We start from the raw sequence: 22,538 nt of genomic DNA, 5'->3' as shown, positions 1-22,538 counted from the left end.
TAATTGGACAGATTTGAATAATTTTAACCCCTTACCGGCATCGGACGTACTATACCGTCCGATGCCGGCTCCCCTGCTTTGATGCAGGGCTCCGCGGTGAGCCCGCACCAAAGCTGGGACATGTCAGCTGTTTTGAACAGCTGACATGTGCCCGTAATAGGCACGGGCAGAATCGTGATCTGCCCGCACCTATTAACTAGTTAAATGCCGCTGTCAAACGCAAACAGCGGCATTTAACTACCGCTTCCGGCCGGGCGGCCGGAAATGACGTCATCGCCGACCCCCGTCACATGTCCAGGGGTCGGCGATGCGTCTCCATTGTAGCCATAGAGGTCCTTGAGACCTCTATGGTTACTGATTGCCCGTCGCTGTGAGCGCCACCCTGTGGTCGGCGCTCACAGCACACGTGCAATTCTGCTACATAGCAGCGATCAGCAGATCGCTGCTATGTAGCAGAGCCGATCGTGCTGTGCCTGCTTCTAGCCTCTCATGGAGGCTATTGAAGCATGGCAAAAGTTAAAAAAAAAAGTTTAAAAAAATGTGAAAAAAATAAAAAAAACATAAAAGTTTAAATCACCCCCCTTTCGCCCCAATCAAAATAAATCAATAAAAAAAATATCAAATCTACGCATATTTGGTATCGCCGCGCTCAGAATTGCCCGATCTATCAAATAAAAAAAAGTATTAACCTGATCGCTAAACAGCGTAGCGGGAAAAAAACTCGAAACGCCAGAATTACGTTTTTTTTGGTCGCCGCGACATTGCATTAAAATGCAATAACGGGCGATCAAAAGAACGTATCTGCACCGAAATGCTATCATTAAAAACGTCATCTCGGCATGCAAAAAATAAGCCCTCAACCGACCCCAGATCACGAAAAATGGAGACGCTACGAGTATCGGAAAATGGCGCAATTTTTTTTTTCTTTTTTTTAGCAAAGTTTGGAATTTTTTTTCACCACTTAGATAAAAAATAACCTAGTCATGTTTGGTGTCTATGAACTCGTAATGACCTGGAGAATCATAATGTCAGGTCATTTTTAGCATTTAGTGAACCTAGCAAAAAAGCCAAACAAAAAACCAATGTGGGATTGCACTTTTTTTGCAATTTCACCGCACTTGGAATTTTTTTCCCGTTTTCTAGTACACGACATGCTAAAACCAATGATGTCGTTCAAAAGTACAACTCGTCCCGCAAAAAATAAGCCCTCACATGGCCAAATTGACGGAAAAATAAAAAAGTTATGGCTCTGGGAAGGAGGGGAGCGAAAAACGAACACGGAAAAACGAAAAATCCCCCGGTCATGAAGGGGTTAAATAAAATGGTTATTTTTAGTACTTGTTTGAAAACCCTTTGTTGGCAATGACTGCCTGAATTCTTGATCTCATGGACATCACCAGACGCTGTGTTTCCTCCTTTTTGATGCTCTGCCAGGCCTTCACTGCGGTGGTTTTCAGTTGCTGTTTGTTTGTGGCCTTTCTGTCTGATGTTTAGTCTTTAACAAGTGAAATGCTGCTCAATTGGGTTGAGATCAGGTGACTGACTTGGCCATTCAAGAATATTCCATTTCTTTGCTTTAATAAACTCCTGGGTTGCTTTGGCTTTATGTTTTGGGTCATTGTCCATCTGTAGTATGAAATGACGACCAATCAGTTTGGCTGCATTTGGCTGGATCTGGGCACACAGTATGTCTCTGAATACCTCAGAATTCATTCGGCTGCTCCTGTCCTGTGTCACATCATCAATAAACACTAGTGACCCAGTGCCACTGGCAGCCATGCATGCCCAAGCCATCACACTGCCTCCGCCGTGTTTTACAGATGATGTGGTATGCTTTGGATCATGAGCTGTACCACGCCTTCTCCATACTTTTCTCTTTCCATCATTCTGGTAGAGGTTGATCTTGGTTTCATCTGTCCAAAGAATGTTCTTCCAGAACTGTGCTGGCTTTTTTAGATGTTTTTTAGCCTTCTTATTCTTGATGCTTATGAGTGGCTGCACCGTGCAGTGAACCCTCTGTATTTACTTTCATGCAGTCTTCTCTTTATGGTAGATTTGGATATTGATACGCCGACCTCCTGGAGAGTGTTGGTCACTTGGTTGGCTGTTGTGAAGGGGTTTCTCTTCACCATGGAGATTATTCTGCGATCATCCACCACTGTTGTCTTCCGTGGGCGCCCAGGTCTTTTTGCATTGAGGAGTTCACCAGTGCTTTCTTTCTTTCTCAGGATGGACCAAACTGTAGATTTTGCCACTCCTAATATTGTAGCAATTTCTCGGATGGGTTTTTTCTGTTTTCGCAGCTTTAGGATGGCTTGTTTCACCTGCATGGAGAGCTCCTTTGACCGCATGTTTACTTCTCAGCAAAACCTTCTAAATGCAAGCACCACACCTCAAATCAACTCCAGGCCTTTTATCTGCTTAATTAAGAATGAGTTAACGAAGGGATTGCCCACACCTGTCTATGAAATAGCCTTGGAGTCAATTGTCCAATTACTTTTGGTCCCTTTAAAAACAGGGTGGCACATGTTAAGGAGCTGAAACTCCTAAACCCTTCATCCAATTTAAATGTGGATACCCTCAAATGAAAGCTGAAAGTCTGAACTTCAACTGCATCTGAATTGTTTTGTTTAAAATTCATTGTGGTAATGACTATAACCAAAATTAGAAAATTGTTGTCTCTGTCCAAATATATATGGACCTAACTGTATATATATATATATATATATATATATATATATATATCAATATTATCTTTTTTGTCACAGCTTTTTTTTACATTTGTTATGGACCATAAATTCTGGGCAAACTTTTGACATCAACCTGCCTGCAGGCAGTTAAGAAAGGTGACCCAGAATAAAGCAAGAAGGAACCAAATGTTCTTCTCTTCTCGGTTTACCCTGCGGCGCATACAACCTTAAAATCTCTCTGCGCAAAAAAAACCCACAACATATACTGTATGTGTTGAGATACTCGAACAGCGGTGAGACATGCAGCCGCGGGGACTAGAACATATTTTTCAAGCACGTCGAAAACACTCGAGCATGCTCAGATAACACCTTATCCAAAAACTGTTTGCTCATCAATATTTACTATCTTTGGAAATAACCCTTCAAGACAATTCTGATGAAAGAGGTCTGAGATAAGTATCATCCTATCCTGTAAAAGCCATACAAAGACTGAGACCACCGTAATAAAGACAAACCAAAGTTTAAAGAAAAGTGGAAAAAAATTGGAAAAATGTAATTGCTGCTCAGACATAACAAATAGTAGCAAAGGTAAACACATAGAAAGAAATAGTTTATTTAATAACACATAGGGCTGCGGGTTTCGGCACTGAACCATCAAGGAAGAAACTGGCAGAAACGCGTTTCAGTTTGTATTTGTGAATACATTGTTTCTCCGAGCCTCCGCACATCTTTCTGTACTTATGGACAAGCAATCGATAAATCATCTGTATCCAACAACCGAAAATGACAACAATAAACACTGATAATTGGGAGCTACAGAAATGTTACAACTTCATGACGTGTGGGGATCTGCGCAGCGCGTCCGCGGAGAGCACATTACACAACGTTTGAGCTTCGCATTCACTTAAAATCTGGACCAGGCGAAGGAATAAGTTATGTCAGGCTCATATGAGTTCTTTTTTATTTATTTCAGTTTATAACCCTTTTAGTTTGCCCTGTTGATATCTGATGCCTCATATCATGAGCTATTATTAACCACTTAATGACCAGCCAGTTTAAGGATTTGTTAATCTATTTGTTTCATTTTATGTTTTTTTTATGTTTCAGTAGCTATAACTGTTTTTTTTTTTTTTTGCAAGGCTAGAATTTTTTGGGACTATTGGCACAATTTTAGTGTAAATATCATCTATAATTTTTATTATTGTTTTATTTTTCTTCGGGGAGTTGAAGAAATTTAGTCATTGCTTGTTTGTTTGTTTTTCTGTGTAAATATCGGAATAAAGTATCCTCAGGGTCGACATGATTACAGTGATGCCAAGTTTATAATTTTTTTTTGTTTTACTGTTGTGTTACTACTTTTGAACCATGAAAAATATTAAATTAAGACCTTGTTTTACTGCTGCATTTCACGCCCCTGAGGAAGCCTCAGGCTTGGTGGCGATACGCAGGAGGTCAGAGTCTTCATCCTGCTCCACTTCATCCATTATTTGGTCCCTCTACTTATCTTTGAAAAAGAAAAAATAATCTCCAGCATGGATCTTCTAAAAAGTCAATTTATTGAAAACACTTTAAAATGCAAACATTTGCAAAAAAAGATGGGGGTCCCAGGTGGTCAACGCCGACGCGTTTCGACCATCAGGTCTTAGTCATGGCCACTTATCTTTGAAACTTTCGCCATCATGAAGGTCTTACATCAGGGTCATATAATTGTTTTTTCTTTTTTTTTCACTTTCCACTCTTTTTCTCCCTTTTTCTTCAGGTTTGTAATACTCAAATAACAAAAATATTTATTTCTTATTTTTTTTATACAGGTATTTACATGGTATTTACCAGCTTATTACATTTCTTGTGTCCGCACACTTTATTATGTTATTGCATAGCCTGGATGGTGTTATCTGCATTTTATCGTGTTTTATGACATCATTTTATTAATTATTGCTTCATCAATGGTGCTAAGAGGAGGACACTGTAGCCATAATAATTGGTTTATTGATTGCTTGAAGTCATATATTTATATATTTTATCTCCCTACTTTTTGGAACCTTATTATAACTATGGGGTGATTGTCTTATTTAAGGGCACTCCCTGCACTTGATTCAATATAATATTGGGACTTGTTTAAGCATTTTTATCTATTTTTTTTAATCTGTCATTGATTCAATTAATTATCTATAATTCATGGTGACCCTCCGAGTTCACATACATTTTTTCATTATTTTTGTCTTTTTAAATTTGTGTTTGGTTGCGGGTTTAACCCTTTTTGCTTTCGTAATTTGCATTTCGAGGTCCATTATAACTTTACTTTCCCATCAACCTTGCTGTAAGGTGGTTTATTTTTATTGCTCGACTTTTTAAGTACATTTCTTGCTCATTTTTTTTATTTTGTATTTTGAACAGCGGGAAGAGCCAAAAACAGCAAATGTGGATTTAAGGGTGAAGTTCTTTTCTTTATATTTCAAAAAATATTATAATGTCATAGTTTGGGTCCATGATGCTACAGGTGCTTCTCACAAAATTAGAATATCATCAAAAAGTTAATTTATTTCAGTTCAATACAAAAAGTGAATCTCATATATTATATATAGAAATTAGAGACAAGAGTGATCTATTTCAAGTGTTTATTTCTGTTAATGTTGATGATTATGGATTACAGCCAATGAAAACTCAAAAGTCATTATCTCAGTAAATTAGAATAATTAACAAAAACACCACATAGGCTTCCTAAGAGTTTATAAAGGTCCCTTAGTCTATTTCAGTAGGCTCCACAATCATGGGGAAGACTGCTGACTTGACGGCTGTCCAGAAGGCGCCATTGACACTCCACAAAAGGTAATTGCTAAAGAAGCTGGCTGTTCACAGAGTGCTGCATCCAAGCATATTAATAGAAAGTGGAGTGGAAGGAAAAAGTGTGGTAGAAAAAGGTGTACAAGCAACAGGGATAACCACAGCCTTGAAAGGATTGTTAAGAAAAGGCCATTCAGAAATTTGGGGGAGATTCACAAGGAGAGGACTGCTGCTGGAGTCATTGCGTCAAGAGCCACCACACACAGACGTATCCAGGACATGGGCTACAAGAGTCACATTCCTTGTGTCAGCCACTCATGACCAATAGACAACACCAGAAGAGTCTTACCTGGGCCAAGAGAAAAAAAACTGGACTGTTACTCGGTGGTCCAAGGTGTTGTTTTCAGATGATACTAAATTTTGCATTTGGCTTCCCTGCTAGGACCGTGAGGTACTAGGGCCAGGTTCAGCGGTACTTAAAGGGGATGTGTCACGGCAGCAATGACCTGGTCCGTGGTCCTGGGCGTCCAATAAAATATGAAAATGGGGAACAGAGTTTATGGGACAAGTGTTTGTGACGCCACCTGTGGTACACGGCCAGGGACGGCCGACGCTGCTTTAAGGGGTCCACTGGGGCTGATGGTATTGCAGCAGAGTTGGTATAGCTCCCCACAGGTAGAGCTTAGTTCGCAGGGCTCCCGAGGCAGTTGGTAAGGGATGATAGATGGTGGAGTGCAGGAAATAATTGGAGGACACAGGATTTGCAGTCTCTTTACCTTTTACTGGTGAAGATCAGGTACACAGATGACAGGTGGTCTTTGGAATCTGGGCAGCCTGGAAGCGATTCAGAATACCCCTAGCCAGGTGGGAATGGAAGGCATACTTTCTGAATTCTCTGTCCCTTGCTGCCTGAGGCTTCACACAAAGTCCTCTCACAATCTGTCCTTTTTGGTGGACACTACCCGCATGGCAGGCAGCTCAAGCCTTTTTCCAGGTGTCCCTTCTCTCGTAGTGACTCCGGGCTCTAATCTGCTGCTGTGCCTTCGGGTGTCAGTGGTGGCCAGGAGACCTGCAATCTCCTGCCCTCCAGTTTCTCCAGTGGGGCATACAGTTCTCACACAACCTTGGACCCCGGTGTCCGGTTTCTTGCGCTTAATCCTGGGAGGGAGCCAAATCGCAGCTCCACTCCCAGTTCTCCTCTCCTCACATGCTTCCTCTCCCTTCACTGTCTCACACAGACTGACTGTAACTCCTCCTCCAGACCAGAACTTATAGAGAACGTACCATGAAACCGGGTTTAGAGCTCCACCTTCTGGCCTGGAGTCAGGAAAGTGTTGTATGCCAGTGTTACCTGCTAGTGGAATTCCTTCTTGCTTCCAGGCATGGTATCACTCTCCAAGGGAGGCAGGCAATACCACTGTGACAACCGGATCCCTGGTGTGTCAGACATTTTATTTGGAAATCAAAGATCCAGAGAGTCTGGAGGAAGAGTGGAGGCCACAATCCAAGCTGCTGGAGGTGTAGTGTGAAGTACTCTCCACAATCAGTGATGGTTTGGGGAGCCATGTCATCTGCTGGTGTAGATCCACTGTGTTTTATCAAGACCATAGTCAGCGCAGCCGCCTACCAGGAAATTTTAGAGGACTTCATGCTTCCATCTGCTGTCAAGCTTTTTGGAGATGGAAATTTCATTCTCCAGCGTGATTTTTCACCTGTCCCCACCGCCAAAAGTACCAATGCCTGGATGAAAACAGTATCACTGTACTTCATTGGCAGCAAACTCGCCTGACTTTAACCCCACAGAGAATCTATGGGGTATTGTCAAGAGGAAGATGAGAGACACCAGACCCAACAATGCAGACGAGGTAAAGGCTGCTATCAAAGCAACCTGGGCTTCCATAACCCCTCAGCAGTGCCACAGGCTGATCGCCTCCATGCCACGCCGCATTGATGCAGTAATTGATGCAAAAGGAGCCTGACCAAGTATTGAGTGCATTGACTGAGCATACATTTCAGTAGGCCAACATTTTGGATTTTAGAAAATGTTTTTCAAGCTGGTGTTATAAAGTATTCTAATTAACTGAGATAATGACTTTTGGGTTTTCACTGGGACTTTGATTTCCTGGATTAAAGTATTTTGCAAGAAAATAGTTTAATTTTTCTTCTCTTTAATTGAATTTTTTTATGATGTTATTTTTTAGTTCCATTATGTAACTAAAAATTGTGCTCTGTACATAAGGCGGTCAAAGAATAAAAAGTATTTTCAAGTGAAAGCTTCTTCAGGAAACGTTCCTTCTTTGGGACGTTTTTGGAGACTTTTTTTTATTCTGGGAGCAGTTTTGAAGAGTTTTTGAAATGCTTTGGAATGTTTTTTCTGAAGTTGTTTTTGCAGCCTATGGATTGGACAGTACCTAGTTTTGTAGTGTTCATTTATTTATTTATTTATTTTTATAAGGAACCACTTTAAAGAAGTGACATGAACTTTGTTATTTCCCCACCAAGTTTCAAAACCAAAAGTGTGAAAAATACTCAAAAGACTCATATGAACAGCAAAGTTGTTCAGTGGTTTGGTGGCTTAGTGGCTATCACTGTTTCTTGACGCATTGAGGTCCTGGGTTCTAGTCCCGCAAAGGACAATATCTGCAAGGAATCGCCGCCATTTGGACCACATATGTGCAGATATTGATTGTGGCATCTAAGGGGTTGGAAAGTGGGCATCCTACTCTTCATTCATATTTTAGCACACAAAGATAAGTAGCAGAAATATGGAAGAAATTGTACAGCATTGATGAGCTTAGACAGTGTAGGACTGTCCCGATCAGTGTTACCTTGTCGTGGTGGGATGGCTTTTATGCTATTTTTGATCAAAAACAGTGTTACTAAAAACTCTTATTTAAATGCACTGTTTGCTTTTTATTTATTTAGTTACAGCAGGGTTTTTGTCTTGTAGGTTTTATATGTTTTATGGCCAATGTGAACATGCGTTTATGAGCTGCATGTGTAGCAACTCAAGTGAGGCTCAATTTTCTTTGTATTATTCCATTCTGTGTATGCTGGGGTGTGGTCTCCCTTTTCAGAGTTAGAAATTGAATATAAGGCTTCCCCAGACTGGTGTTTCACTGTTAGGCCCAATCCTTTTGTTTGACCTTATTCACACTGAGGTCAACATTGACACATGGTAAGGATTTAATATTAGACAGTGTAGGACTGTCCTGATCAGAGTTACCTTGTCATGGTGGGATGGCTTCTATGCTATTTTTGATCAAAAACAGTATTACTAAAAACTCTGTGTTATTTAAATGCACTTTTTGGTGTTTATTTATTTAGTTACAGCTGGGTTTTTTCTCTTACAGGTTGAATATATTTTATGGCCAATGTGAACATGCGTTTATTAGCTACATGTGTATCAACTCAAGTGATGCTCAATTTTTGTCTTTTAGCATTGATGAGCTGTCTGGATGTGAACCAGCTTTAGGATGAGGTAAAAGACTTGTTAGATAGTTTACCACTCTTTTTCTATGTTTCCTTATGCTTGTTTCCTCGCCCTGCTCACTCTTCCTTCCCACTCCATAGAATATAATGGACATGAGCCTGCAGTCCATCATGTCTAAGTAAGATGGATTCGAGCTGGGCTTTTTTTCAGAGTGGATGACAAGTTCAAGATGGTAAGAAATGTCTTGGGAAAAGAAGCTGAGTTCTCTCCTAAGATATTATGATAGTTTCTTTTTTTTACCTGTACTATTGATTTATACAAAGTTTGTAGAAAGTATAGTTCCATTTTAATGGAATATTTGTCACGCTGTGATGGTCTTCGATACGATACGATACGATACACTTTATTGATCCCGTGGGAAATTATGGTATCACAGCAGCACAACTTAAATCATAAAAATCATAAAGGAATTACATAGTTGACATGACAGTTTGTTGACAGAAGAACATTATACATTATACATTAGAATAGGACATACACAACGAGTGAACTGAAATGTAGAGAAATAAGTAGACTTTCACCTTGGTGGTTTAACCCTAATGTTATTATTGTACATTCCCATGGCAGTTGGCACAAACGATTTCCTATATTTTTTCTTCTTACACCTCAGAAGTATTAGCCGGTTACTGAAGGTGCTCTTCTGTCTCATGAATAGCTCATATAATGGATGTGCATTATTGTTCATAATTGCCATACACTTTTTCAGAGTTCTTCTCTCCACTACCTCCACTACCTTCGATAAGGAAAGGGGGCCTTAAACTGTCCCAGAAACAGGGAACTTAACTATCCCTGTCTCAGGGGCACTCTTTAAGGTAGAGCGGCCCAAGGTTCTGACCTTATTATGCTCCTGCTAAACCCTGATCTGTCCCCTCCTCCACCCCACGAGGCCTGGGACAAAAATGTAAGGTGAACAACAAAACAGGAATAACAGAAAACCTCTAGCATACCTATCATACAAAAGCACTAACCGACAATAGGGAGGAGGATAGGGATAGGGAGGAATAAACTAAATGGGAACAAGGACCAGGCAATAAACACATACAACAGCAAACCAACCATCACTTCAACAACTCCACTCCAACAACTTTTTAGCACACAGCTTAGGAAGATGAATCTTTCACCAGCAGGTACAAGAAGGCTTGACCAGTTTTTATAGGAAGAGGCAATGACCAGATCAGAAGTAGCTGAAATGGATCTGCATAGAAAGGGTTGTTAACCTCTTCAGCACCAGAGGAAAATAAATCCATTTAGTATCCGACTCAAATCACACCATCTCTAAAGAAGACCTGCGTTTCATTACCGGATGTGACCGTCTAATTCCAGGTCTAGCGGCAAGAAAAGACACCCTCGAGACAATATTCTGGCAGGTCTAGAATAAGCAAAAAAATTGCGATATGTGGGAGAACCACCACTAGAAAACCAGGTCATGTGAAACTGTGAGTCCTGTGACCCTCATAGCCTGACAGAGGCTGCAATAAAAGGTGGAAGGAGAGAAGAGTTGACCGCACCAATGCGCAGTTATGGGAAAAGTCATGAGTCATAACCTAAAAACATAAAAGGAACCTTGTTGAGGTCAGCAGTGGTTGATCAGGCTCGCCTTTCATCTGTAGTGGTTTGAGAATTACATAACATTTATGTAAGCAGAATCATGAATACAGCACCAAGTGTTTGCACGACGGACGTCTCACGAGATGACTAAATACTAGAAATAACGCCGCGTACTGTGAACTGTCTATAATAATAATAATAATAATAATTTTTATTTATATAGCGCCAACATATTCCGCAGCGCTTTACAAATTATAGAGGGGACTTGTACATACAATAGACATTACAGCATAACAGAAATACAGTTCAAAACAGATACCAAGTGTAGTGAGGGCCCTGCTCGCAAGCTTACAAACTATGAGGAAAAGGGGAGACACGAGAGGTGGATGGTAACAATTGCTTTAGTTATTCGGACCAGCCATAGTGTAAGGCTCGGGTGTTCATGTAAAGCTGTATGAACCAGTTAACTGCCTAAGTATGCAGCAGTACAGACACAGAGGGCTATTAACTGCATAAAGTGAATGAGAACATAGTGCGAGGAATCTGTTTTGTTTTTTTTTTGTTTTGTTTTTTTTTAAATAGGCCACACAGGGATCGTTAGGTTAATGCATTGAGGCGGTAGGCCAATCTGAACAAATGAGTTTTTAGGGCACGCTTAAAACTGTGGGGATTGGGAATTAATCGTATTAACCTAGGTAGTGCATTCCAAAGAATCGGCGCAGCACGTGTAAAGTCTTGGAGACGGGAGTGGGAGGTTCTGATTATTGAGGATGCTAACCTGAGGTCATTAGCGGAGCGGAGGTCACGGGTAGGGTGGTAGACTGAGACCAGAGAGGAGATGTAGGGTGGTGTAGAGCCATGGAGTGCTTTGTGGATGAGGGTAGTAGTTTTGTACTGGATTCTGGAGTGGATGGGTAGCCAGTGTAATGACTGGCACAGGGTAGAGGCATCGGTGTAACGGTTGGTGAAGAATATGATCCTGGCTGCAGCATTCAGGACAGATTGGAGCGGGGAGAGTTTGGTAAGAGGGAGACCGATTAGTAGAGAGTTACAATAGTCCAGACGAGAATGAATAAGTGAAACAGTAAGAGTTTTTGCAGAGTCGAAAGTAAGAAAAGGGCGAATTCTAGAAATGTTTTTGAGATGCAGGTAAGAAGAGCGAGCCAGTGATCGGATGTGGGGGGTGAATGAAAGGTCAGAATCAAGGATGACCCCAAGGCAGCGGGCATGTTGCTTTGGAGTAATGGTGGAACCGCACACGGAGATGGCAATGTCAGGCAAAGGTAGGTTAGTAGAGGGAGAGAACACGAGGAGTTCAGTTTTTGACAGGTTTAGTTTCAGATAGAGGGAGGACATGATGCTAGAGACAGCGGTAAGACAATCACTGGTGTTTTCTAATAAGGCAGGCGTGAGATCAGGAGAAGAAGTGTATAATTGGGTGTCGTCAGCATAGAGATGGTACTGGAAACCAAATCTACTGATTGTTTGTCCAATAGGGGCAGTGTACAAAGAGAAAAGGAGGGGGCCTAGGACTGATCCTTGAGGAACCCCAACAGTAAGGGGAAGGTGAGAGGAGGAGGAATCAGCAAAACATACAGTGAAGGATCGGTCAGAGAGATAGGAGGAGAACCAGGAGAGAATGGTGTCCTTGAGGCCGATGGAGCGGAGCATAGTGAGGAGGAGCTGATGATCCACAGTGTCGAATGCTGCAGAGAGATCCAAGAGAATTAGCATGGAGTAGTGACCATTAGATTTAGCTGTTAGTAGGTCATTAGAGACTTTAGTGAGGGCAGTTTCAGTAGAGTGTAAAGAGCGGAAGCCAGATTGAAGAGGGTCGAGAAGAGAGTTATCTGAGAGATGGCGGGTAAGATGGGAGTGGACCAGGCGTTCGAGGAGTTTAGAGATGAAGGGAAGATTAGAGACAGGTCTATAATTAGCGGCACAGTTTTGGTCGAGGGATGGTTTTTTAAGTAATGGATGTATGATGGCATGCTTAAATGGCATGCTATATTGAAGACGCGGACAATCAGCAGAGCTTGGTGAAAATGAGAACCCCTAGAATGTCTATCACTCTGCTGAGGTGGTCGACGATGTCCGGTAGAGTCACATTTATGAAGGAAATACCAGATGATATTAGGAGTTCCCCTCCCCTTCCTTGAATGCTATTTTTTAAAATTCTAAATAGGATCACAATATTATAAAGTTCTCTTAGAAAAATGTTAATGCGGAACATTTCTCAAGATATTAACCTACATTTTTTATGGACGCATTGGAAAATCTTAATAAATCATTAATGCCAGACAGCAGCACTAGGGAATGGCGCTGTCGTTGCCACTGAGACAAATCAAGGTGCAGAAATTTCAGGTTGCTTGTAGGTAAAAAAATTTTTTATTCAAACTGATAAAAACTATAAACACAACGCGTTTCGGCTGTTTGTAGCCTTCTTCAGATGTATCGAGAAAGGCTGCCCCTGAAGAAGCTGCAAACTGACGAAACGCGTTGTGTATATAGTTTTTGGCCTAATTTTTTTACCTACAAGCAACCTGAAATTTCTGTACCTTGATTTCTCTTGGTGGCAAAGACAGCACCATTCCCTGGTCCTCCTGTCTGGCGTCTACTTGGTGGGATATTCCTATTTCAGGGTCCAATCCCTCCCCACCAGGTCGGCAGCAGTTTCTTGCAAATGCATCCATACTACAAGCGGGAGTTGTGCCTCAGTTTGCACAACCAGTAGATACTCACCCACTCAATTGATTATATCTCACTATGCTTAGATAGCGCCACATTTTTCTCCTTTAACAATAAATCATTAATGGGAATCTGTCAGTAGTATGAACCCTCCTAAGTTGTCTATATTTTGCATGTAGCTAATGGAAAGTTGAATAAAGTGATACCTTGATATCTGCGATCTGATAGGTTATTCCAGAGAAATCCACGTTTTCTTAACCCCTTTACCCCCAAGGGTGGTTTGCACGTTAATGACCGGGCCAATTTTTACAATTCTGACCACTGACCCTTTATGAGGTTATAACTCTGGAACGCTTCAACGGATCCCAGTGAATCTGACATTGTTTTCTCGTGACATATTGTACTTCATGACAATGGTAAAAATTCTTTGATAATACCTGCGTTTATTTGTGAAAAAAACGGAAATTTGGCGAAAATTATGAAAATTTCGCAATTTTCCAACTTTGAATTTTTATGCAATTAAATCACAGAGATATGTCACACAAAATACTTAATAAGTAACATTTCCCACATGTCTACTTTACATCAGCACAATTTTGGAACCAAAATTTTTTTTGTTAGGGAGTTATAAGGGTGAAAAGTTGACCAGCAATTTCTCATTTCTACAACACCATTTTTTTTTAGGGACCACATCTCATTTGAAGTCATTTTGAGGGGTCTATATGATAGAAAATACCCAAGTGTGACACCATTCTAAAAACTACACCCCTCAAGGTGCTTAAAACCACATTCAAGAAGTTTATTAACCCTTCTGGTGCTTCACAGGAATTTTTTGAATGTTTAAATAAAAATGAACATTTAACTTTTTTTCACAAAACATTTAATTCAGCTCCAATTTATTTTATTTTACCAAGGGTAACAGGAGAAAATGGACCGCAATCATTGTTGTACAATTTGTCCTGAGTACGCCAATACCCCACATGTGGGGGTAAACCACTGTTTGGGCGCATGGCACAGCTCGGAAGCGAAGGAGCGCCATTTGACTTTTCAATGCAAAATTGACTGGAATTGAGATGGGACGCCATGTTTCGTTTGGAGAGCCCCTGATGTGCCTAAACATTGAAACCCCCACAAGTGACACCATTTTGGAAAGTAGACCCCCTAAGGAACTTATCTAGAGGTGTGGTGAGCTCTTTCACCCACCAAGTGCTTCACAGAAGTTTATAATGTAGAACCGTAAAAATAAAAAATCATATTTTTTCACAAAAATTATCTTTTCGCCCCCAATTTTTTATTTTTCCAAGGGTAAGAGAAGAAATTGGACCCCAATAGTTGTTGTACAATTTGTCCTGAGTAAGCTTATATCCCATATGTGGGGGTAAACCACTGTTTGGGCGGATGGGAGAGCTCGGAAGGGAAGGAGCGCCGTTTGACTTTTCAATGCAAAATTGACAGGAATTGAGATGGGATGCCATGTTGCGTTTGGAAAGCCACTGATGTGCCTAAACATTGAAACCCCCCACAAGTGACACCATTTTGGAAAGTAGACCCCCTAAGGAACTTATCTAGAGGTGTGGTGAGCACTTTGACCCACCCAGTGCTTCACAGAAGTTTATAATGCAGAACCGTAAAAATAAAAAAATCATATTTTTTCACAAAAATTATCTTTTCGCCCCCAATTTTTTATTTTTCCAAGGGTAAGAGAAGAAATTGGACCCCAAAAGTTGTTGTACAATTTGTCCTGAGTGCGCTGATACCCCATATGTGGGGGTAAACCACTGTTTGGGCGGATGGGAGAGCTCGGAAAGGAAGGAGCGCCGTTTGACTTTTCAATGCAAAATTGACAGGAATTGAGATGAGACGCCATGTTGCGTTTGCAGAGCCCCTAATGTACCTAAATAGTAGAAACCACTCACAAGTGACACCATTTTGGAAAGTAGACCCCCTAAGGAACTTATCTAGATGTGTGGTGAGCGCTTTGACCCACCAAGGGCTTCACAGAGGTTTATAATGGAGAGCCGTAAAAATAAAACAAAAATTTTTTCCCACAAAAATTATTTTTTAGCCCCCAGTTTTGTATTTTCCCGAGGGTAACAGGAGAAATTGGACCCAAAAATGTGTTGTCCAATTTGTCCTGAGTGCGCTGATACCCCATATGTGGGGGGAAACCACTGTTTGGGCGCATGGGAGGGCTCGGAAGGGAAGGAGTGCCATTTGAATGCAGACTTAGATGGAATGGTCTGCAGGCGTCACATTGCGTTTGCAGAGCCCCTAATGTACCTAAACAGTAGAAACCCCCCACAAGTGACCCCATATTGGAAACTAGACCCCCCCGGGAACTTATCTAGATGTGTTGTGAGAACTTTGAACCCCAAGTGTTTCACTACAGTTTATAACGCAGAGCCGTAAAAATAAAAAATCTTTTTTTTCCCACAAAAATTATTTTTTAGCCCCCAGTTTTGTATTTTCCCAAGGGTAACAGGAGAAATTGGACCCCAACAGTTGTTGTCCTATTTGTCCTGAGTACGCTGATACCCAATATGTTGGGGTAAACCCCTGTTTGGGCACACGGGTGAGCTCGGAAGGAAAGAAGCACTGTTTTACTTTTTCAACGCAGAATTGGCTGGAATTGAGATCGGACGCCATGTCGCTTTTGGAGAGCCCCTGATGTGCCTAAACAGTGGAAACCCCCCAATTATAACTGAAACCCTAATCCAAACACTCCCCTAACCCTAATTCCAACGGTAACCCTAACCACACCTCTAACCCTGACACACCCCTAACCCTAATCCCAACCCTATTCCCAACTGTAAATGTAATCTAAACCCTAACTGTAACTTTAGCCCCAACCCTAACTGTAGCCCTAACCCTAGCCCTAACCCTAGCCCTAACCCTAATCCTAGCCCCAACCCTAACCCTAGCCCTAACCCTAGCCCTAACCCTAGCCCTAACCCTAGCCCTAACCCTAGCCCTAACCCTAACCCTAGCCCTAGCCCTAACCCTAACCCTAGCCCTAACCCTAGCCCTAGCCCTAGCCCTAGCCCTAACCCTAGCCCTAACCCTAGCCCTAACCCTAGCCCTAACCCTAACACTAGCCCTAACCCTAGCCCTAACCCTAGCCCTAACCCTAGCCCTAATGGGAAAATGGAAATAAATACATTTTTTTATTTTTCCCTAACTAAGGGGGTGATGAAGGGGGGTTTGATTTACTTTTATAGCGGGTTTTTTAGCGGATTTTTATGATTGGCAGCCGTCACACACTGAAAGACGCTTTTTATTGCAAAAAATATTTTTTGCGTTACCACATTTTGAGAGCTATAATTTTTCCATATTTTGGTCCACACAGTCATGTGAGGTCTTGTTTTTTGCGCGACGAGTTGACGTTTTTATTGGTAACATTTTCGGGCACGTGACATTTTTTGATCGCTTTTTATTCCGATTTTTGTGAGACAGAATGACCAAAAACCAGCTATTCATGAATTTCTTTTGGGGGAGGCGTTTATACCGTTCCGCGTTTGGTAAAATTGATAAAGCAGTTTTATTCTTCAGGTCAGTACGATTACAGCGACATCTCATTTATATCATTTTTTTATGTTTTGGCGCTTTTATACGATAAAAACTATTTTATAGAAAAAATAATTATTTTGGCATCGCTTTATTCTCAGGACTATAACTTTTTCATTTTTTTGCTGATGATGCTGTATGGTGGCTCGTTTTTTGCGGGACAAGATGATGCTTTCAGCGGTACCATGGTTATTTATATCTGTCTTTTTGATCACGTGTTATTCCACTTTTTGTTCGGCGGTATGATAATAAAGCGTCGTTTTTTGCCTCGTTTTTTTTTTTTTTTTCTTACGGTGTTTACTGAAGGGGTTAACTAGTGTGCCAGTTTTATAGGGCGAGTCGATACGGACGCGGCGATACTAAATATGTGTACTTTTATTGTTTTTTTTTTTTTTTATTTAGATGAAGAAATGTATTTATGGGAATATTTTTTTTTTTTTTCATTATTTAGGAATATTTTTTTTTAATTTTTTTTACACATTTGGAAATTTTTTTTTTTACTTTTTTACTTTGTCCCAGGGGGGGACATCACAGATCAGTGATCTGACAGTTTGCACAGCACTCTGTCAGATCACTGATCTGACATGCAGCGCTGCAGCCTTCACAGTGCCTGCTCTGAGCAGGCTCTGTGAAGCCACCTCCCTCCCTGCAGGACCCGGATCCGCGGCCATCTTGGATCCGGGACCTGGAGCAGGGAGGGAGGGCGGCAAGACCCTCGCAGCAACGCGATTACATCGCGTTGCTGCGGGGGTCTCAGGGAAGCCCGCAGGGAGCCCCCTCCCTGCGCGGTGCTTCCCTGTACCGCCGGCACATCGCGATCATCTTTGATCGCGGTGTGCCGGGGGTTAATGTGCCGTGGGCGGTCCGTGACCGCTCCTGGCACATAGTGCCGGATGTCAGCTGCGATAGGCAGCTGACACCCGGCCGCGATCGGCGCCGCTCCCCCCGTGAGCGCTGCCGATCGCATATGACGTACTATTGCGTCCTTGGGAAGTAGGGCCCACCCCCCATGGACGCAATAGTACGTCTGATGGCAGAAAGGGGTTAATATGTAAATGAGCTGTTAAGATCTATGGGCCGGACATGGATCTCCCTGAGAATCTGCCTCCAGAGATTATATTAAATGAAAGGGGGGCGTTACTGGTGTGAGACATGTCAGTCATTACATGTCTCACACTGGTAACACCTCCTTTCATTTATAATAAGCTCTGGAGGCAGATTCTCAAGAAGATCTATGCCCCACCCATAGATCTTAACGGCTCATTTACATATGAAGGAAAACGTGGATTTCTCTGTAATAAGACATTGGATCACAGATGTCAAGGTATCATTTTATTCAACTTTTTATGACCTATGTGCCCATATAGACGGCTTAGGAGGGTTGATCCTACTGATAAACTCCCTTTAAGATTTTAAGTGATACATGTGTACAGCCCATAATTTTGAAGATAATTGCGGTGACAATTATTGGCACAGTTGGCAGCCCGTGTGAATGCAGTATTGCATCAGCTGTAGGGGCTGGGCGGTATTACCAGACACAGCTCATGGACAAGCGTGGCGCTCTTTTAAAGAAGCAGTCGTGTTTTTCTGATCTATAATGTCGTAAATGAGAATTGTCCTGGAAATCCTCCCCAGTGACTCATGCTGTAAATACTACACAGGCTGACCAAGTTTTAAGACACCTAACGACATGAATGTTAAGAGTTGTAATAACGATATCTCTCAAAATAGTGTGGTAAAGGGAGTATAAGGAAGTGGCCATGGGAGTGGCGGGCATGGCGAGTATATAACATACTTCTAAGTGTCTAATCATACAATGTGGTCTTGTAAACATGGTGCATTGTCCAGTGCTGGTGCCACGTCCAGAAAAGTGGTTACTGGTTAGTAAGGAAACATTTCTCATGGGCGCTGTCACCAGTATGGCGCTACTACTGTACGGAGGCACAGAGAGCGGAGCTATTACTATATCTATATATATAATTGTGTACGGGGTACTTCCGTCTGTTTATCTGTCTGTCTGTCACGGAAATCCCAAGTCGCTGATTGGTCGCGGCCAGCGACGGGCACAGTCCGGCCGTAAAATGGCCGCTCCCTACTCCCCTGCAGTCAGTGCCCCCTCCATACTCCCCTCCCAGTCAGCGCCCGCCACCCACATAGCGTTTTAGCAGTCCGTTAAACCAACTGCGTTACACCGCGGCATAACGCGGTGTAACGCAGTCTGTTAACGCTGCTATTAACACTGTGTGACGAACTTTTTACTATTAAAAGATATAATGTCAAAAATAATAAAAAATAAAAATAAAAAATGGTGCTATTCTCACTTTCCGACGTCCACCGTCGAGACCGCTAAGTCATCTGGGTAATTTCGCAATGCATCTCTGGGACCGGACGCTGGCGGCAGCCTCGCCGCTCGCGCGCATCGGTGGACGCCGGAGGGTGAGTATATAACTATTTTTTATTTTAATTCTTTTTTTTAACAGAGATATGGTGCCCACACTGCTGTATACTGCATGGGCTGTGTTATATACTGCGTGACTGATATATACTATGTGGGCTGTGTTATATACTGTGTGGGCTGTGTTATTTACTGCGTGGGCTGTGCTATATACTACGTGGCTGCTATATACTACATGGCTGCTATATACTACATGGCTGCTATATACTACGTGGCTGCTATATACCACGAGGCTGTGCTATATACTACGTGGCTGCTATATACTATGTGGCTGCTACATACTAGGTGGCTGCTATATACTACGTGGCTGTGCTATATACTACATGGCTGTGCTATATACTACGTGGCTCTGCTATATACTACATGGCTCTGCTATATACTACGTGGCTGCCTGTGTTATATACTACGTGGATGTGCGATATACTACGTGGCTGTATGGAGGCACAGAGAGCGGTGCTCTTACTATATTTGTGCTCAGATGGGGCGCTATCAATAGATGCGTGCACAAAAGGTGATGCTATTACTATATGGAGACCGAGAGGGGTGAGGTGCTATTACTATATACTATATGGAGGCACTAAAGGGGCACTATTACTATAAGGAGACACAGAGAGGGGTGACATTACTATATGGATGCACAAACGGGGCTCCATCAATATATGGGTTCACAGAACGGGGCACTATTACTATATGAAGGCAAAGAAGGGGGCAGTATTACTATATGAAGGCAAAGAAGGGGGCAGTATTACTATATGAAGGCAGAGAAGGGGGCAGTATTACTATATGAAGGCAGAGAAGGGGGCATTAATACTATATAGAGGCATTATAGGGGGCAGTATTACTATATGAAGGCACAGAAGGGAGAACTATTACTATATGGAGGCACAGAAGGGGCAGTATTACTATATGGAGACACTGAAGGGGCAGTACTACTATATAGAGGCATAGAAGAGTGCACTAATACTATATGAAGACACAGAAAGGAGCACTAATACTATATGAAGGCACATAAGGGGGCACTAATACTATATGGAGGCTCAGAAGGGGCACTGTTACTGTATGGAGGCACAGAAGGGGCAGTATTACTATATGGAGGCATAGAAGGGGGCAGTAATAGAAGGGGGCACTATTACTATATGGAGGCACAGAAGGGGACACTATTACTATATGGAGGCAAAGAAGGGGTAGTATTAGAAGGGGGCACTATTACTATAGGAGGCACAGAATGGGAAACTATTACTATATCGAGGCACAGAAGAGGGCAGTATTTGAAGGGGGCACTATTACTATATGGAGGCACAGAAGGGGACACTATTACTATAAGAAGGCACATAAGGGGGCAATAATACTATATGAATGCACAGAAGGGGCAGTATTACTATATGAAGGCACAGAAGGGGCAGTATTACTATAAGAAGGCACATAAGGGGGCAATAATACTATATGAAGGCACAGAATGGGGCAGTATTACTATATGAAGGCACAGAAGGGGCAGTATTACTATATGAAGGCACAGAAGGGGCAGTATTACTATATGAAGGCACATAAGGGGGCAGTATTACTATATGAAGGCACAGAAGGGGCAGTATTACTATATGAAGGCACAGAATGGGGCAGTATTACTATATGAAGGCACAGAAGGGGCAGTATTACTATTTGAAGGCAAAGAAGGGGCAGTATTACTATATGAAGGCACATAAGGGGGCAGTATTACTATATGAAGGCACAGAAGGGGCAGTATTACTATATGAAGGCACATAAGGGGGCAGTATTACTATATGAAGGCACAGAAGGGGCAGTATTACTATATGAAGGCACAGAAGGGGCAGTATTACTATATGAAGGCACAGAATGGGGCAGTATTACTATATGGAGGCACAGAAGGGGCAGTATTACTATATGAAGGCACAGAATGGGGCAGTATTACTATATGGAGGCACAGAAGGGGCAGTATTACTATATGGAGGCACAGAAGCGGCACTATTACTATATGAAGGCACAGAATGGGGCAGTATTACTATATGGAGGCACAGAAGGGGCAGTATAACTATATGAAGGCACAGAAGGGGCAGTATTACTATATGAAGGCACAGAAGGGGCAGTATTACTATATGGAGGCACAGAAGGGGCAGTATTACTATATGAAGGCACAGAATGGGGCAGTATTACTATATGGAGGCACAGAAGGGGCAGTATTACTATATGAAGGCACAGAATGGGGCAGTATTACTATATGGAGGCACAGAAGGGGCAGTATTACTATATGAAGGCACAGAAGGGGCAGTATTACTATATGAAGGCACAGAATGGGGCAGTATTACTATATGGAGGCACAGAAGGGGCAGTATTACTATATGGAGGCACAGAAGGGCCACTATTACTATATGAAGGCACAGAATGGGGCAGTATTACTATATGGAGGCACAGAAGGGGCAGTATTACTATATGGAGGCACAGAAGGGCCACTATTACTATATGAAGGCACAGAATGGGGCAGTATTACTATATGGAGGCACAGAAGGGGCAGTATTGCTACAACCCAATTCCATAGATGTTGAACCACTGTGTAACAGAGCACAATGATTTGGAAATCTCCCATCACCATATTTTGTCCCCAGCATCACACAGGACGGCAATCAGTTTCATGGTCAGATTTTTGTGGCGAGATAACGAACTTTGAAAAAAAAATAAACAGAAAACCTGCTTTTGCAATACTCTGTCAGGAGACGTCTATGCTATGTGTTTTCTATATGTGGCCACCTTCTGGTGTGATGTCATAATAATAATAATAATAATAATAATTGCATTAATTATTGTTTTTTCTAGCATGGTGCAATCATGTAGTGAAGAATAAGAAGTCCTTAAGTACATATATGTAAATTTATGTAAAGGCTGAACAATCTGGGCATCTTGGTCCTTTTCAGATGAACCACAACCTCAGCCGAAACCATTCAAACATTTGGAAACTAAAAATGAAGTAACCCTTCAAGTAGGCTTGAGACGCCTCTTACCGTTTTATGTATACAGCTCCAATGCAGACCAATGTATCCCTATACTATAAGTTATCTGTGCAGCTTCATCCAAGAGTTTTTTCATTGGTTGGCCTGTAACCTCTGAGGCACATTGTTCTGCGTGGGAGCTGTGTACTGTTTAGACTGATCAAATCAAAATTATTTGCCATTTTTTTTTATTTTAGGTCTACTGGAGCAATAAAAGGAAGGTTGCAAAAGTATTCATAACCTTTAATGCTATTACTTCCCAGGCATGCAGCTGAGATAACCGCGGCTGATAATGCATTAAATGAACTGTGACATCT

The 22,538-nt window shown here is 42.0% G+C and overlaps 1 protein-coding gene across 1 annotated transcript in view; it reads right to left on the bottom strand.

Annotated features, from left to right (window-relative positions):
- ADGRF5 (adhesion G protein-coupled receptor F5) overlaps positions 1–22,538 on the bottom strand; it is a 226,538-nt gene that overhangs the window by 71,630 nt on the left and 132,370 nt on the right. The window lies entirely within an intron of this gene.

Source organism: Ranitomeya imitator, chromosome 5 (genome assembly GCF_032444005.1).
Source record: "Ranitomeya imitator isolate aRanImi1 chromosome 5, aRanImi1.pri, whole genome shotgun sequence".
Classification (NCBI taxonomy): domain Eukaryota; kingdom Metazoa; phylum Chordata; class Amphibia; order Anura; family Dendrobatidae; genus Ranitomeya; species Ranitomeya imitator.
Note: the sequence above shows the minus strand (reverse complement) of the source record. Positions and strands in the feature narration are given on the sequence as shown.